We start from the raw sequence: 18,050 nt of genomic DNA on the forward strand, positions 1-18,050 counted from the left end.
GCTGGGAAGAAGACATAATCGAGGGCCAGGCCCGAGAACCAGGATCGAGGACCTCGATCGAAGGCCAAGATCGAGGCAGAACCGAGGATGTCTGGGCAGAATTATAAAAATGAGGGCTTCGTCCCATTTGCCATTTTTGACAAATTGGAGCTTGGGGAGAGGCGATTTTTGATATATTTTCAAGGAAAACTTGAGGTAAGTCCCTTGTGATCATTTCTACTCCATAATAGTGAATTATCATTGAGTAATCCGACTAGATTACATGATTTTGAGGCGTAAATCAGAGATTGAAACTTAGAAATTTGGAAATTTGATTTGTATATTTGAGGGTCAAGTTAAGGTCGGATTTTGGTAAAATTGGTATGGGTAGACTCGTGGTTGAACGGGCTTTCGGATTTTATAACTTTTGAAAAATCTATACTCAGTCATGTTTATACTTGTTTACTGCATAACTCAGTTTTATGACTCTATTTTGATGCATATAAATATTTTGGGCCGAATGCCCTGTTTTACTGAAATACCCGAGTGGCTTGATTTGTGAGGATGAGTGTGGATCGAGGTTGCCCGCCTGCAGCATACTTGTGACTGAGTGAGGCCGAGGGACTGATTAGTGAGGATGAGTGTGGATCGGGGCTGCCTGCCTGTAGCATATTTTATTATTATCGCACGTGAGTTATCCGTGCAGACTATAGTGCTTGGGCTGAAGGAGCCCCTCCGGAGTCTGTACACACCCCCAGTGAGCGCAGGTACCTACTGAGTACGAGTGCCGAGTGCTGAGTGACTAGGAGGCATGAGTGATTGTGAGGTATGCCCGAGTGGCAAGAGTGATTGTGAGGTATGCCCGAGTGGCAAAAGTGATTGTGAGGTATGCCCGAGTGGCCCGAGTGACTGTGAGGTTTGCTCGAGTGGCTGTTTATGATTTCATCATTTTGCTCACCTTTGCATTGAGCCTTTGTTTGAAAAACTGTTGGAAAGATGTCTTTAAATGATTTTCTTTTTACTGGAACTGAGTTTAAACGAGATGTTTGATTCAAATCTTGATTTTTAAAAGCATGTGGTATTTTACTGAGATTTCCTGATATGAACGTTATATGCTTTATTGCTCGTCACTACTGCTCAGTCTTTATTTATTGTTGTTACTTACTGAGTTGGCGTACTCACGTTACTCCCTGCACCTTGTGTGCAAAATCAGGTGTGGCTGGACACGGTAGCGGGTATTGAGTGTTCTGGTTGCAGATTTTTCTTAGAGATAGCAAGGTAGCTGTTTGGCGATCGCAGCCCCTGCTCTTCTCCCTCTTGTCTTCCTCTAGTTGTATTTAGCTATTTTCCAGGCAGAGTTAGCCTTGACATTGTTAGACAGATCGTAGTAGATGCTCATGACTAGTGACATCCCGATGTCGGGCTTTTCTTTTTCGCACTTCTGTTTTTCTTTGATTTGAACTCTTTAAATGGAGGTTTTATGTTAAATAACCTTGAAATTATCTTTGAAATGAATATATCATTTTGTTTTGGAAATGAGTCGGCTTGCCTAGTTCCACGATAGGTGCCATCACGACAGGTTAGGTTTTTGGGTCGTGACAGATTGGTATCAGAGCCTAGGTTACATAGGTCTCACGAGTCATGAGCGGGTTTAGTAGAGTCTTGCGGATCGGTACAGAGACGTCTGTACTTATCTTCAGGAGGCTGCAGAACCTTTAGGAAACTCCATATTCTTGAATTCTTATCGTGCGAATCTGTTGATTCTAGTAACTAAACATCTATTGTTTCATTCTCTCACAGATGGTGAGGACTCGTGCTACCGGTCAGGAGGGCCAGCTACCAGTACCACCAGCCAGGGCCGCGAGAGGCCGAGGCCACGGTAGAGGCCGTGGTAGGGGCAGAGGTGCAGCCCGTACAACAGTTGGGGCAGTACCTACAGATCCACCGGTTGTCCCAGATCAGGACCAAGTTCCAGTTGTTGATGCACCAGCTCAGGCACCACATGTGCCTATTGTGATTCCAGGCCTTCAGGAGGCCTTAGCTCAGATTCTGACAGTGTGTACTGGCCTTGCTTAGGCGGTCTCTATTTCGTCGGCCGCAACCACTTCTCAGGCCAGGGGAGGCACTCAAACTCCCACCGCTCGCACACCCGAGCAGGTTATTCAGGGACTTCAGACACCAGAGGCACCATCAGCCCATCCGATTGTTGTTGCTCAGGATTATGTGTTTCCTGTTATGCCTGAGGATGATCAGCGTAGGTTGGAGAAGTTTGGGAGACTTCAACCACCACCTTTCAGTGGCACAGAGAGAGAGAGGACGCTCAGGACTTTTTGGACAGGTGTCAGAGGATACTCTGTACTGCTGGTATTTTGGAGACTTGTGGGGTCTCGTTCACTACCTTTCAGTTTTCTGGGGCTACACTTAGATGGTGGGAGACTTACGAGAGGCGTAGGCCTGTTGGCGCAGCACCCCTTACTTGGCAGTAGTTTTTCGTGGTCTTTTTGGAGAAGTTCGTGCCTCGATCCCGCAGGGAGGAGCTACGTAGACAGCTTGAGCGGCTACGCCAGGGTGATATGTCTGTGACGCAGTATGAGATGCGGTTCTCCGATTTGGCCCGTCATGCTATCTGATTGGTTCCCACACACAGAGAGAGGATCATGAGGTTTATTCATGGCCTCACTTATCAGCTACAGTTGCTCATGACCAGGGAGCGAATTTCGGGTGCTACCTTTGATGAGGTTGTCGACATTGCTCGGCAGATTGAGATGGTTCGCGGTTAGGAGAGGGTTGAGCGGGAGGCCAAGAGGCCTCGTGGTCAGGGTGGATTCAGCGGTGCTCCTTTTGGGGGTCAGTTCCAGCACGGTAGAGGTCATCATTTCAGACATGCTCAGTCAGCTCGGTCATTTCATCGGGGTGCATCATCTGGACATGGTTCTCACAGTTCTCATCAGGGACATTCATCACTTAGTGCCCTTTCAGTTCAGAGTTCGTCCCATGCTCCACCTGTTCAGGGTTCTTCCATGTCAGGTTCTTCTACCAGTCATCCCGGTGCTAGGGGTTCCCTTCAGTTTCCGCCGCCAGCACCAGGGAGTTGTTTTGAGTGTGGGGAGCTTGGGCATATGTGGAGGCAGTGTCCTCATCGTCATGGAGGTCTATCTCAGTAGAGGAGTCAGCCTCCGACTACAGCACCAGCTACCTCACCACCCGCCCAGTCAGCTCGGGGTGGAGGTCAGTCAGCTAGGGGTCGCCCTAGAGGGGGAGGCAGATCAGGGGGTGGTCAGGCCCGTCTCTATGCTCTCCCTGCCAGACCAGATGCTATTGCTTCAGATGCTGTGATTACAGGTATTGTCTCAGTTTGCCACAGAGATGCCTCAGTATTATTTGACCCTGGTTCCACGTATTCATATGTTTCCTCATATTTCGCCCATTTTCTGGATATGCCCCGTGAGTCCTTAGTTTCATCTGTACATGTATCTACTCCTGTGGGCGATACTATTATTGTGGACCGCGTATATCGGTCATGTGTGGTGATTATTGGGGGTCTAGAGACCCGAGTAGATCTATTGTTGCTCAGTATGGTTGACTTTGATGTGATATTGGTATGGATTGGTTATCTCCATGTCATGCTGTTCTAGATTGTCACGCTAAGACGGTGACATTGGCTATGCCAGGAATTTCGAGGGTTGAGTGGAGCTGTTCTATAGATTATGTACCAAGTAGGGTGATTTCATATTTGAAGGCTCAGTGCATGGTTGAGAAGGGTTGCCTATCTTATTTAGCTTTTGTGAGGGATGTTAGTGTAGAGACTCCTGCCATTTATTTTGTTCTGGTGGTACGTGATTTTCCGGATGTGTTTCCTGCAGACCTACCAGGCATGCCGCCTGACAGGGATATTGACTTTGGTATTGATTTGGTGCCGGGCACTCAGCCCATTTCTATTCCACCGTATCGTATGGCACCGGCGGAGTTGAAGGAATTGAAAGAACAGCTTCAGGAACTCCTTGATAAGGGGTTTATTCGGCCTAGTGTGTCACCTTGGGGTGCACCGGTTCTATTTGTGAAGAAGAAGGATGGTTCCATGAGAATGTATATTGATTACAGGCAGTTGAACAAAGTCACAGTCAAGAACAAGTATCCTTTGCCTCGTATTGATGATTTATTTGACCAGCTTCAGGGAGCGAGGGGTTCTCCAAGATTGATTTGAGGTCCGGTTATCACCAGCTGAAGATTCGGGATTCAGATATTCTTAAAACAGCTTTCAGGACCCGATATGGCCATTATGAGTTCTTGGTGATGTCGTTTGGGCTTACCAATGCCCCAACAGCGTTCATGCACCTGATGAACATTGTATTCCAGCCCTATTTGGACTCATTTGTCGTTGTATTCATTGACGACATCCTGATGTACTCTCGTAGCCAGGAAGAGCACTCTCAGCATTTGAGGGCTGTATTGCAGAGATTGAAGGAGGAGAAGCTTTATGCAAAGTTCTCTAAATGTGAGTTTTGGCTCAGTTCAGTAGCATTCTTGGGGCACGTGGTGTCCAGTGAGGGTATTCAGGTGGATCCGAAGAAGATAGAGGCGGTGCAGAGTTGGCCCAGACCATCCTCAGCCACGGAGATTAGGAGCTTTCTTGGTTTGGCGGGTTACTACCGTCGCTTTGTGGAGGGATTTTCATCTATTGCATCGCCCTTGACAAAATTGACCCAAAAGGGTGCTCCATTCAGGTGGTCGGATGAATGTGAGGAGAGCTTTCAGAAGCTCAAGACTGCTTTGACCACAGCTCCAGTGTTAGTGTTGCTATCAGCTTTAGGTTCTTACACCGTGTATTGTGATGCCTCAAGGATAGGCATTGGTTGTGTTATGATGCAGGAGGGTAGGGTAATCGCCTATGCCTCGCGCCAGTTGAAGACCCATGAGAAGAACTATCCTATCCATGATCTTGAGTTAGCAGCCATTGTTCACGCCTTAAAGATTTGGCGTCATTATTTGTATGGGGTTCATTGTGAGATCTATACTGATCACCGGAGTCTGCAGTATCTGTTAAAGTAGAAGGATCTTAATTTGCATCAGCGGAGATGGTTGGAGCTTCTTAAGGACTATGATATCACTATCGTGTACCATCCGGGGAAGGCCAATGTGGTGGCCGATGCTTTGAGTCGCCGGGCAGAGAGTTTGGGGAGTTTAGCCTATCTTCCAGCGGCAAAGAGACCCTTGGAATTAGACGTCCAGACCTTGGCAAGCCAGCTTGTCAGATTGGTTATTTCGGAGCCTAGTCGGGTATTGGCTTGTGTGGTCTCCAGGTCTTCTCCTTATGATCGTATCAGGGAGCGTCAGTATGATGACCCTCACTTGCTCGTTCTTTAGGACAGGGTTCGGAGAGGTGATGCTAGGGATGTGACTATTGGTGATGACGGGGTGCTGAGAATGCAGGGCCGAATATGTGTGCCTAATGTAGATGGGCTTCGAGAGCTAATTCTTGAAGAGGCCCACAGCTCGCGGTATTCCATCCATCCGGGTGCCGCGAAGATGTACCAGGATTTGAGGCAGCACTATTGGTGGAGGCGGATGAAGAAGGATATAGCTGGGTTTGTGGCTCGGTGTCTAAACTGTCAGCAGGTTAAGTATGAGCATCAGAGACCGGGTGGCTTGCTTCAGAGGTTAGAGATCCCAGAGTGGAAGTGGGAGCGGATCACTATGGACTTTGTAGTTAGGCTCCCACGGACTTCGAGGAAGTTCGACGCTATTTGGGTTATTGTGGATCGGCTGACCAAGTCCGCGCACTTCATTCCAATTGGTACTACTTACTCTTCAGAGCGGTTGGCTGAAATTTACATCCGAGAGATCGTTCGCCTGCATGGTGTCCCAGTTTCCATCATTTCAGATAGGGGTACTCAGTTCACATCGCGGTTTTGGAGGGCCGTACAGCGAGAGTTGGGTACTCAGGTTGAGTTAAGCACAGCTTTTCACCCTCAAACGGACGGGCAGTTCGAACGCACTATTCAGATATTGGAGGACATGTTGCGTGCTTGTGTCATTGACTTTGGGGGTTCATGGGACCAGTTTCTGCCACTCGCGGAGTTTGCATATAACAACAGTTATCAGTCGACATTCAGATGGCTCCGTACGAGGCTTTGTATGGGAGGAGGTGTAGATCTCCGGTTGGATGGTTTGAGCCGGGTGGGGCTAGGATCCTAGGTACAGACTTGGTCCAGGACGCATTAGATAAGGTGAAATTGATTCAGGAGCGGCTTCGCACGGCGCAGTCTAGGCAGAAGAGCTACGCAGATAGGAAGGTCCGTGATGTGTCTTTTATGGTTGGGGAGAAGGTTTTGCTAAAGGTATCACCCATGAAGGGTGTTATGAGGTTTGGGAAGAGGGGCAAGTTGAGCCCCCGGTTCATTGGGCCTTTTGAGGTGCTTCAGAGGATAGGAGGGGTGGCTTATAATCTTGCCTTGCCACCCAGCTTGTCGAGTGTGCATCCAGTGTTTCATGTTTCCATGCTCTGGAAGTATATTGGAGATCCGTCCCATGTTTTGGATTTCAGCACGGTTCAGTTAGAGGGTGATATGACTTATGATGTGGAGCCGGTGGCTATTTTGGATCGGCAGCTTCGAAGGTTGAGGTCAAAGGATATAGCTTTAGTGAAGGTGCAATGGAGAGGTCAGCTTGTGGAGGAGGCCACTTGGGAGACCGAGCGGGAGATGCAGAGCAGATACCCATGCCTATTCGAGACTCCAGGTATGTTTCTAGACCCGTTCGAGGACGAACGGATGTTTAAGAGGGGGAGGATGTAATGATCCGGCCAGTCGTTTCGAGAGTTATAACCCTGTTTTCCCCATTCCTACTTCATTTTGTGTTATTCAACTATATTATGTTATATCGGGTTAGTTGGTTCGAGTCCGGAAGGGACTCGGGGTGAAATAAGACACTTAGTCTCATAATTAAAAATTTTAAGTTAGAAAAATGAACCGGATATGGACCTATATGTAAACGACCTCGGATTTGAATTTTTATGATTCCAATAGCTCCGTATGGTGATTTTGGGCTTAGGAGCATGTCCGGAATATTATTTGGAAGTCCGTAGAGGAATTAGGCTTGAAATGCCGAAAGTTTTATTTTGAGAAGTTTGACCGGGGAGTTGACTTTTTGATATCGGGGTCGGAATCTGATTCTAAAAATTGGAATACCCATGTTATGTCATTTAGGACTTGTGTGCAAAATTTGAGGTCAATCAGACGTGATTTGATAGGTTCCGGAGTTGTTTGTAGAAATTAGAAATTTCAAAGTTCATTAGGCTTGAATTGGGGTGTAATTCATGGTTTTAGCGTTGTTTGAGGTGATTTGAGGATTCGACTAAGTTCGGATGATGTTTTAGGACTTGTTGGTATATTTGGTTGAGGTCCCGAGGGCCTCGGGTGAGTTTCGGATGGTTAACGGATCAAAATTTGATCTAGAACAGCTGCTGCATTTTCCTTCTGTTGGAAAATGCTTCTGCCCAGAATCGAGACCAGATAGAGCTCATGGTCGATGGCCACGATCGAAGCCCAGATCGAGCTCAAGGTCGAGGTCCATGATCGATCTCAGGGTCGAGGGTCACGGTCGAAGGCATGATTCGAGCCCAGGGTCCAGGGTCACGATCAAAGGCATGATCGAGCCCAGGGTCGAGGGTCACGATCAAAGGCATGATCGAGCCCAGGGTCGAGGTTCACGGTCGAAGGCTGGGAAGAAGACATAATCGAGGGCCAGGACCGAGAACCAGGATCGAGGACCTCGATCGAAGGCCAAGATCGAGGCAGAACCGAGGATGTCTGGGCAGAATTATAAAAACGGGGGCTTCGTCCCATTTGCCATTTTTGACAAATTGGAGCTTGGGGAGAGGCGATTTTTGATATATTTTCAAGGAAAACTTGAGGTAAGTCCCTTGTGATCATTTCTACTCCATAATAGTGAATTATAATCAAGTAATCCGACTAGATTACATGATTTTGAGGCGTAAATCAGAGATTGAAACTTAGAAATTTAGAAATTTGATTTGTATATTTGAGGATCGAGTTAAGGTCGGATTTTGGTAAAATTGATATGGGTAGACTCGTGGTTGAACGGGCTTTCGTATTTTATAACTTTTGTCGGGTTCCGAGACGTGAGCCCCACAGGTAACTTTTGAACCAATTTCGGGTTTTGGTCTAATTTTAAAGCTTTTCTTATGGAATTCATTCCATTAGCATATATTGATGGTATTATACTGATTGTGAATAGATTTGGAGCATTTGGAGACCGAGTCCAGAGGCAAGAGCCTTGCGGGGTAGAGATTTGACCGGTTTGAGGTAAGTAACTATTGTAAATCTAGTCCTAAGGGTATGAAACCCCGAATTTTGTATCATTCTACTATTTTTAGTGACGCACATGCTAGGTGACGGGTGTGTGGGCGTGCACTGTTGGGGATTTGTGACTTGGTCCGCCCCGTAGCAACTGTAAAGTTGCATACTTTGTTGAAACCATTGATACTTATATGATTTAGAAATATTTTATGTAAATTGGGATGAATGCCATGTTTGGGCCTTGCGCCAATGCTGTTTGGACCCTTAGGGGATGTTTCGTATCATCCTCTCACTGTTTTCGATTGAAAAATCTATACTCAGTCATGTTTATACTTGTTTACTTCATAACTCAGTTTTATGACTCTATTTTGATGCATATAAATGTTTTGGGCCGAATGCCCTGTTTTACTAAAATGCCCGAGTGGCTTGATTTGTGAGGATGAGTGTGGATCGGGGCTGCCCGCCTGCAGCATACTTGTGACTGAGTGAGGCCGAGGGCCTGATTGGTGAGGATGAGTGTGGATCGGGGCTGCCCGCCTGCAGCATATTTTATTATTATCGCATGTGAGTTGTCCGTGCAGATTATAGCGCTTGGGCTGAAGGAGCCCCTCCAGAGTCTGTACACACCCCCAGTGAGAGCAGGTACCTACTGAGTGCGAGTGCCGAGTGCTGATTGACTGGGAGGCATGAGTGATTGTGAGGTATGTCCGAGTGGCAAGAGTGATTGTGAGGTATGCCCGAGTGGCAAGAGTGATTGTGAGGTATGCCCGAGTGGCACGAGTAACTGTGAGGTTTGCCCGAGTGGCTGTTTATGATTTCATCATTTTGCTCACCTTTTCATTGAGCCTTTGTTTGAAAAACTGTTGGAAAGATGTCTTTAAATGATTTTCTTTTTACTGGAACTGAGTTTAAACGAGATGTTTGATTCAAATCCTGATTTTTAAAAGCATGTGGTATTTTACTGAGATTTCCTGATATGAACGTTATATGCTTTATTGCTCGTCACTACTTCTCAGTCTTTATTTATTGTTGTTACTTACTGAGTTGGCGTACTCACGTTACTCCCTGCACCTTGTGTGCAGAATCAGGTGTGGCTGGACACGGTAGCGGGTATTGAGTATTCTGGTTGCAGATTTTTCTTGGAGATAGCAAGGTAGCTGTTTGGCGATCGCAGCCCCTGCTCTTCTCCCTCTTGTCTTCCTCTAGTTGTATTTAGCTATTTTCCAGGCTGAGTTAGCTTTGACATTGTTAGACAGATCGTAGTAGATGCTCATGACTAGTGACACCCCGATGTCGGACTTTTCTTTTCCGCACTTCTGTTTTTCTTTGATTTGAACTCTTTAAATGGAGGTTTTATGTTAAATAACCTTGAAATTATCTTTGAAATGAAAATATCATTTTGTTTTGGAAATGAGTCGGCTTGCCTAGTTCCACGATAGGCGCCATCACGACAGGTTAGGTTTTGGGGTCGTGACACTTCTTTTCTTACCACCTCTTTCATGATTGGATTTAGTCGGCGTTGTTGCTCTACACTTGGCTTGTGTCCGTCCTCCATGAGGATTTTATGCATGCAGAAAGCTGGAGTAATGCCTTTAATGTCAGACATTGTCCACCCAATTGCTCGCTTGTGCTCACGTAGCACCCTCAATAGCTTTTCTTCCTGCAATTTAGACAAGTGAGAAGAAACAATAACAGGTAAAGTGTCAGAACTACCCAAATAAGCATATTGAAGGTGAGGGGTAGGGGTTTAAGCTCCAATTTTGGAGCTTCTTCAATTGACGGCTTTGGAGGGGGCCACTTGGCCTATTCAGGGGCTCAAACGGGTGTATTCTTTGCATGTAAGCACATGATGCATCTAGGATATGCATCATCTCCTCAACCTCATCATCAATAATCAAGCTATCAAACAACATGATTGCTTTTTCTAGAGATTCATCTAGATATACACTCGTGTCAAGAAGTTGCTCATCCACCTCCACAACAGATATCATAGAGAGCTCCTCATAGTGGCGGGGAAGTTGGATTGCTTTGTAGACATTGAAGACTGCTTCCTCATTGTCCACCCTCATAATCATTTTCCCTTCTCTCACTTTAATTATTGCATCACCAGTAGCCAAGAGAGGTCGTCCCAATATGATTGGAACTTGTTCATCAGCCTTAAAATCTAGAATAATGAAGTCAGCTGGGAAGATAAATTTCCCAATTTGCAGCAGCACATCTTCGAGCACTCCTTCAGGGTAGGCTATGGACCTATCAGCTAATTGCAACATCACAGTGGTTGGTCTTGGAGCTCCCAAACCCAATTGCTTAAATAAGGACAATGGCATCAGATTTATACTCGCACCCAAATCACAAAGAGCACGACCCACATCATTATTACCGATTCGCACTGGAATAGTGAAGCTGCCAGGATCCTTAAGCTTTTGAGGAAGCTTGTTTTGGACCCTTGAAGTGCACTCCTCAGTAAGTGCAACTGTCTCGAACTCAGTCAATTTTCTCTTGTGAGCCACTATATCTTTTATGTACTTAGCATACTTTGGAATTTCACGAAGTACATCTACTAATGGAATATTTAATTGAACCTGACTCAACATAGAGAGAAATTTGTTAAACATGTGATCGTCATTCTTTTTATGCAATCTCTGGGGGAAAGGTGGTGGTGGCCTTGCAGCCTCCATTCGCTCTGAACTTGCATCATTTTTCTTTGAATCGTGTATTGCCTTAGGGGTCAGCTCCCCCTCAGGTATAGGTTTGTCCTTTCTCTTCTTTGGTACTTCCTCTAGTTCTCTCCCATTTCTGAGTGTAACTGCATTAACTTGAGGGTTCTTCTCTGTACCACTGGGAAGAGAGCCTGTAGGTCTAGTATTTTGATTTGCTGCCAACTGCCCCATTTGCCTCTCAAGATTTTTGAAATCGGTCCTGAGCTGTTGATTGTCAAGTAACAACTTTTTTAGCAAGTCATTCGTACTCTCTTCTGTTTGTTGGGGTGGCTTCTGAGGCTGATTGAAATTTCCTTGAGGCCTATACTGATTCTGATTCTGTTGATTTCCGCCCCATGAGAAGTTAGGATGATTTCTCCAATTTGGATTGTAAGTGTTCCCATATTGTGCATGCTGATTCATCGGACCTCTGTTTTGTTGCCCCACATAGTATATAGATTCAGGATTCGTGGGGCACATGTCACTCATATGACTGTCACCACATAGTTCGCAGCAAATAGACATTTGTTGTACATGTTGCATCTGTTGTGTTTGTTGCATTGTCATTCTGTTCATCTGATTTGCCAGCTTTGCAATATCTGCTCTCATGGCTGAGACGTCATCAAGCTCAATCACCTCGGCTGCCTTCTGTTTAATTGCTCTTCTTGCGTCCCCATCTCCTTGCCAATTATGGTCATTAGTAGTGAAGTTATTTAGCAAGATTTGTATTTTACTATACGGCCTTGCCATGAAACTACCCCCACAAGCTGAATCAAGATTTATCTTTGATGCCTCGTCTAGCCCATCAACAAAAATGTGACCCACTACCTCATCAATCTGACAATGATGCGGGCAGTCTCTAAGTAGCTTCTTGTATCTTTCCCAAGCTTGACGGAGTGTCTCGCAATCCCGTTGTTGGAATCTAAGAATTTGGCTCCTCAGCGATTTTGTCTTCTTAGTAGGGAAAAACTTGATTAGGAATTTCCTTGCTAAATCATCCCAAGTGTGGATTGAGTTCGCAGGCTCCTTTTGCAACCATTCCTTAGCTTCCCCCGACAATGAAAAGGGAAATAGTGTCAGCCTGACATAGTCCTTAGAAACGTTCGGATAATTATAAATGTCCGTAATTTCCAAGAAGTTCTGAATGTGCCTCTGCGGGTCTTCATGAGATAGACCCACATATTGCCCTGTGGACTGAATCAGCTGTACCATGTACTGTTTGAGTTCAAAATGCCCCGTGATATCAGGCTTTACGATAGCCTGAGTCATATTAGCAAGATTGGGCCTTGCGGCTTCTATCACCGGACGGTCCTCATTACCTGCCATCTCTATTGGATGTGGTTGAACTACGATGTCCAACTCTCTTTCTATTCTCGTTCTAGTTTCGACTTCCCTCCTCACTCTATGAAGTGTTCGTTCAATCTCTGGATCAAAAGGAAGGAGGTTGTTTGCACTTATACTCCTCCGCATTCAAGAGAAGATCCTGCGTTAACACAAACAAGGCAAACTGAAAATTAAAACTTGAACTAATAAGTAATAAAAGCTTAACTCAGTCAAGTAGCTAATTTCTAAGTCCCCGGCAACGGCGCCAAAAATTTGTTGAGACCAAACACACTCACGCAAGCATACGTGGTCGTCAAGTAATAGAGTAGTGAATAAAGTATCGTTCCCACGAAGACTTATGATTAACTTTTGACTAATTCAAACTCAAATAGCTTATCGATTCAAGCGATTTCTTATAAAATAGATAATTGTCTAATTTACTACCTAAAGACTATCAAGTAATGAAATACTAGAAATCAACACAACACTTAAATAGTTTTAAATAACAATCAATGGGAGATAATATTCCAGGGTCACGGGTTATCTAACAATCATGTTGCATTCTTAGCTTAAAATAACTAATTGATTTATCTGGATTGTTGGTTGACAGGGTTGATATTACTCATAAGAATCTTTCGAACCCTTACTCGCCTATTCAAGCTAATTTAATACCTATATGTCTATGGAATTAAGATTAACAAGCACGCATTTACAATTCCTGTATTGCAACCGAGCAAGGCAATTAGGTATATGTCTATCCCAATTGCGAATCCGTTCCCCGATGCCTGGGTTTAAGACTTTGCTCTATTTAATTCTATATGCAATCTAGAGTTCCCACTTTCGAGTTCAACTCTAGATTCGTAGATAGTATTTCACTGTTAGCTACTCAGCAAAATAATTAAAAACAGAATTAAATAAACAACCCAATATGATAAAATTAACTTTGTTAAATTAAACTTCAAACATCAACATTCATGTATACCCATGACCCTAGAACAATAGGGTTCTTAGCCACTCATGTTCATGAAATCATAAAATAATTCACAAGAGTGCATAATAATCAATAAAAGAAGGAAAAATAAGAACTCAAAGATGAATTCCGTGGTTCCCCAGCTTTTTCGTGGCTTGTTTTCTCTTCCCCGTATGTTAGATGCCCTAAAAGAGGCGTTTTTGGATTATATATTGCGTACAAAAGTCGTGGGCCAAAGTTCTCCTATTCCTAATCCGACTTGGCTACAGGGATTGATGCTGGGGTGGATGCGTCGCATCCACCTCGTCCTCCACTTCTCAGCTTCGCATGCTATGGTGGATGCGTCGCATCCACCATTTGTTCCTCCTTCTCAGCTTTGCCCAGGTGCGGATGCTATGGGCCGACTTCACTGCTAAGGGTGCACGAAATCTGATTTTTTTCCTCTAGATTGGATGCGACGCATCCAACCCTTCTTCCTCTACCTAGAGCACTTTTTCTACATATTTTTGCACTCCAAACACCCGAATTCATCACACACAACTTAATTAGTCATAAAACCAATAATTAAACTATGTTGGGCATTTTAAGGATCAAATAGCATCAAAAAGCGGTTAAAACATGGGTAAAGTAATATCAACACATATCGAAATATGCCCAACATCACCCCCTAACAATTGCTATTCCATATTTTCCATCAAGTAGAGAGGCTCTTTTTTTTTTTTTTAATTTCTATGTATCGATGATGTAAAAAAATATTTATATAATTAAGTCAATTATAAAGTAATTACAAGTAAATCTATACTAATAATTAACTTGAGAAAAATGGTAATATACGTCCTATCACAAGCTAAACTGTATTGATACGGTAAAGAAAAATTACATTGCCCTGTATTTAATTTAAATTCTTTTTTTAGTTTTAGATGTCACCATAAAATTATTGCCCACAGGCCATATGATTAAACTTTAACTACAAAATGCATAAGGATATAAATAAAATATTTTTAAAAAAAAGGTTTAGAACATTATACATTCACGCAAATAGTGATACTTTAGACATTGTTAGTTGGGAGTAACATTTTGTTTAGCATTCTAATGACAGTGGGAACCAGGGGCCCACTGTTCAGTAATTTCCTCCATGCGAACTGGAAAGTCCAACTAATTAAACCAACAACTCAGACTTTCAACTGATACTGAATCAGTGATATTTATGCAGACAGGAGCTATTTTTCCAGAATATATATTTAGGCAGAAGGTACAGCCACTAATTTGTGTCTGTATATATGTGTGGAGAAGAATACTGAAGTTGTTTTTTTAGAATTTAATATTTACAGTAATACTGTTTGCAACAAATTATTGACATAAAAAGATAAATTGCATTCACAAAACAAGTATAAAGAAAAAGAAATTTTATTAATAAATCATGAGTACAATTCGGTTTGTTCCCTTGATTCTTTTTTTTAGATTGTTTTTCGGTATTCGAGGGTTTAAGCAGTGGCGGAACCAGAATTTTGGTTAAGGGGTATCAAAATATATAAAAGTAAACATATCAGGAAATTAAGGGGAGTCAATACATAGTATATATATACATATAATTTATTTTTTTACCTACCTACACAGTGTATTTTTTCCGCGAAGGGGTATCATTTGACACCACTTCCTATAAGGTGGCTCCACCACGGGTTTAAGTAGCATACTTGTTGAAAGTAAAGGTGTCAAACGGGTGGGCCGGTCCAGGTCGAGAAAAAAAAAGTGACCGGCCGGTCACCAATCCGAATCGGGTTCCGGGTTCGACAAAACGGGCTTAATGGGTCCGGCCCCATCCAGTCAAAAATAGAACCGGAACGGTTCCGGGCCTACCGGTCCAGTCCGGGCCGATTTGCCGGGCCGGGCCGTGCCGGGTTAGTATAATTTTTTATTTTTATTTTGTATAACTAAAGTAAAAATATAAAACAAAAAAATAATCTTATAAAAAGAGTGTTTGAATAAAGGATGCAAAGACTTTAAAATTCTTATATTTGAATATTTCATTAAGAATTTAAGATAATAGAATACAATAAAGATGGGAAAAAATTGCACTTATAATTTGCAAGTTCTTTTTTTATTTCCAACTTGCAAATTAAAGTTTACATTTAACAACAACTAAATTAACGAAAAAAGAGTAAAATTCAAAGTTTAATTATTAAATATAAATCTAGAATTTCAAAGGTTTTGCATTGCCTTAGTAAGTTCTTCATAATCAATATGAACTTCTTGGCTATCTTCTAAAGTGTTAAATTCAGATGGGTGACCATGTATTAATATATCTCCAAGTTCTTCGTCTTCTGGTTTATCAATATCTTCACGTCCCTGATTTCTTCGTTCCGATCTAATCCAATCTCTGAAATATACTAAAACTTCCAAAGCATTGCATCCCAATGAGTGACGGGTGTCTCCTAGTTGTTGTCTTGCTTGACTAAATGCACTCTCTGATGCAACAATTGAAATTGACACATTCAGCACGTCCCGAGCCATAGCGGAAAGAACAGGAAATTGCTTTTCATTCTCATGCCACCATCCCAACGGTGAAAATTTCTTATTGCGAGGTTCTGATTGCTTTTGCAAGTAGAATTGAAGTTCATCAATGTTCCTGCTACTGGTTTGAGTGGAAGAAAACGTAGCCCAAATATTATAACCATCAAGACTTTTATCTTCATCCATATTAGCAGATGCAGTAGAAGTAGTACAATGCATAGTGGGATTAATATTGCCTACATTAATAGCATCATCATCAATTATATTTGCATAATAATTATATAATTGTTGTAAATAATCATTTAGCTTGTTCATACAACAATATATATTTGGGTTTCAGTTGGTCCAATCTCCATATAACTATATAAAGCATTGATTAATTGGTGACAATTAGACATCTTTATAGAAGGATTTAAAACAACACCAATTAAGTAAATCGGAGGAATTGGAAAGAAATAGTTTTTGAATTTGACTTGCATTTTTTCAACAACATCTTTATATTTTTCTTTCTTCTTAAATTCATAGAGTAGAAATTTTTTTTTAGCTATATGTACTAAAGCGATAGTAACAGTAGGGTAATATGCTTCAGAAAACTCAACAGCAGCTGTATAAAATTTATGTAAAAATTGAACAACATCATTAATGGCCTCTTAAGTATTAGTCGTTAACATACAGTTTAGATCAGTACAATGCGCATTAGCAACTTCAGTTATTGGCAATCTATATTTGTAGCAACATTTTAAAAATAAGTATGTATAATTCTATCTAGTAACAATTTCATCTAGCATGAATCTGGGTTTAAGGTTATGCTCCGTACACTTAGTCTTAAATTTCCTAATTCTAGATTGTCTATTATTTTCTTGAATAACACCCACTGCTCTTTTAACATGAGTTATCTCAGTCGAAAATAAATGAAGGCCACTTTTAACGATTAAATTATAAACATGGCATGCACACCTAATATGAAAAATTTTGTCTAGTGGTGGTTTCAAATGCAGTCTTAATATTGAAATAGCGGCATTATTGTTAGAATCATTATCAAAAGACATACACAATACTTTTTTATTAAGATTATAAAATTCAACAACTTCGCAAATAGTAGTAATTATAAAAATAGCAGTATGACTTTGATCTTCATCATATTTAAAAGCGATAATACGTTTTTGCATACAATAATTATTATCTATCCAATGACATGTAATTGTCAAATAATCATTTCCATTTACAGCATGGCCAATATCAGAAGTTAGACAAACTCTACAAGGAAGGTGGTCAAACAAATAACGTATGTATGTCTGATATTATCCATGAAATCTAAAGATATCAGATCTACAAGTACTTCTAGGGATACCTTTAAATAAGGGATTGTAAATCCTTCGAATATACATAGTTAGATATGATGAAGAAGCAAAATAAAAAGGTAGACAACCTAAAGCAATCATTTTTGCTAACTCCTCACGATCCTTCATTTTATCATATTTCATAAGTCCTCCAGTACTAATGTTTAGAGTTCCTTGATTTTCATCTAAATCAGAGCCCCATTTTATAGGATGAGTAATTTTTAATTGTCTACTAAGTGTTCCAGTCCCCCCTAAACTTTCTCCAGTCTTATGTTTAAAATCAACTTTATAAAGTTTGCATATAACTCTATCAATATTCTCTATTTCGTCAAAATATTTTCAAACTTTACTTCTTTTCCTTCGATTAGTAGCCGAGGCCACATGTGATCTATTATTAGTGCCACGACTACCACCCCTGCTACCAACTCCAATACTACTAGGTGTAAGTGGTGTCTCATCTTCAATTTCTAATTCATTATCTTCTATACCGAAATCTTCTTGTAATTGTTCATAATCTATATTATTATCAGATGATGTTTCAGAACATGTGTAGAGTCATTTAAATTACTACTAGATGTTGAAGTAGTACCTCTTTTTCTATTTCTCCGATTAGCAACCTTATTACAAACTATTTTTGCAGCATTAAATATATTGTGAAAATTTAACTACTAACAAAAATTAAATATGCAAATAAAATAGTAAATAAGAGAAAGAGTTGGAAAGAGAGTACCGAATTCCGAAATAAGTTTAACACTTGATGATTTTCGCAACTCCAATGTTTTCACGAAGAAATGTCAATTGTTCAAAGTTCAAACTTCAAACTTCAAATAATACGATAAATTAAATACCAAAAAAAATGAGAGCCAATACTTGATTGCAATTTAGGTGAAGAATGAGAGAATGACAATTG

The sequence above is a fragment of the Nicotiana tabacum genome, chromosome 19 (genome assembly GCF_000715075.1).
Source record: "Nicotiana tabacum cultivar K326 chromosome 19, ASM71507v2, whole genome shotgun sequence".
Classification (NCBI taxonomy): Eukaryota; Viridiplantae; Streptophyta; class Magnoliopsida; order Solanales; family Solanaceae; genus Nicotiana; species Nicotiana tabacum.